This window comes from Mauremys reevesii, unplaced genomic scaffold (assembly GCF_016161935.1).
Source record: "Mauremys reevesii isolate NIE-2019 unplaced genomic scaffold, ASM1616193v1 Contig9, whole genome shotgun sequence".
In the NCBI taxonomy this organism is placed as follows: domain Eukaryota; kingdom Metazoa; phylum Chordata; order Testudines; family Geoemydidae; genus Mauremys; species Mauremys reevesii.
In genome coordinates, this window is record NW_024100906.1 from 897,340 (window position 1) to 898,938 (window position 1,599).

Genomic DNA, 1,599 nt, shown 5'->3' on the forward strand with positions numbered 1-1,599 from the left:
GCTTTACAAGCAATAGAAAAGTTAGAACCACATGAAGCCCAACATATGGATAAAATGTTGAAAGGCAAATTTGTTGAGGTGTTATATGAGGATACTTTACTGAGGGAACTAAGGTTGTGACTAAGACAGAATCCCAAAATTTCCTTCCTAGGCTTTAAGGAGGCGGCTATAAAACTTCTTGGAGGTGAAGGATCAGACAGGGCAGGTGTGGCGTGTCCACAGCATGGCTGAAAATGTGTCATTGCCTTGTAACCTTAGAGATGCTGGGTACTTTGTGGGGCAGGCTGGCCCGATGTCAGAGAATGGTAATTCTGGAATGGAAGACCCTTTTCAGAGCGAATTTAAAAGGGAGACAGGATTTGAAGAAAACACTCCTTGATGACAGAAGGAGAGAAATTGAACATGAGACTGGATTTGAAACAGGAGCTTCTGGGACCCAGAGAATACAGGAGCAGGCCAAGGGGAGTCGGAATGGATCAGAGGACAATTAAGAAGTTTGGTCTGGATGGTAATCTTCTCTCCAGAAGATGTGGTGAGATGGAACATATAGAAACAAGGTGCATGCCTGAGACTACTAATGTCGTGGTTTTAAGCACAAAGTCTCCCGGATGGGAGTCTGGATCTCAGGGAGACAAAGAAAAGTCCTGAATGACATTAAAGGGCACATTACTGGTGTGGGAAGGTGCACGACAGTGTGTGGGCTACGGCTAATGGGATAGAAATGGGGGTGAGGTGGAGTGGCCTCCCACTGAGCCGGGGGGCGGGGCAAGGAGCCGCTCTCTGATCCCTGGTGGGCGGCGCTAGGCCAGGCTTGCCCCTCCAGCTGGAAGATAAGGGGTGGGACAGGAAGTATAAAAGGCAAAGCCCCTAACCCAGTTGAGTGAGCAAGGGAAGGGAGCAGATGTCTCCAGGCTGCTGCAGATCCCCAGAGTTGAACCTGTGCTGCGCCACACCCTGCCCCTGGAGGAGACTGATCCAGGTGACGAAGTGCCAGGACTGCCACACGCCTTATGCCCCTAAGAGGAGGGAGATAACCCTGAGCCACAGGTACATTACAGTGGGCGAGTCGGAATCAGCCTAGGGACACTAGACTATAGTCTGGTTGGGTTGTTGCCTGAATCCAGGTCGATGTGTTGCGGTAGGATCCCCGCTGACCCAGTGGGTGAACCCTCTGCCACTGTTAGGGCCTGGGCTGGGACCCAGTGGAGTAGGGTGGAGCTAGATCCCCCTACCCGTAGCTGTCAACCTCACCATTGGGGTGGCAGCCTCCTCATCTTAGGCCAAGAGGCCTCTGTTTGTCATCTGACTGCCAGAGCCAGGACATCAGACTGTCTGTTTGCTCTGCCCTGCCTAAGGGTTACATTCGAGCTCTCACCAGCCTGGGTTATACCTCAGGGTGACCACAACACACCCCCAGTCTTAGATTTTCTCCCAGAAATGTATGTCCTGTACTGCCCAGCCCTCTCCTGGATACAACAAATTATATTAAATCCATTATTCCTTAAAGATCATGCTATGCAACTTGTCACCCCAAACAGGCACTTCAATTCAAACACACTGGATTAGATAAAACAAGTTTATTAACTACAAAGAGAGATT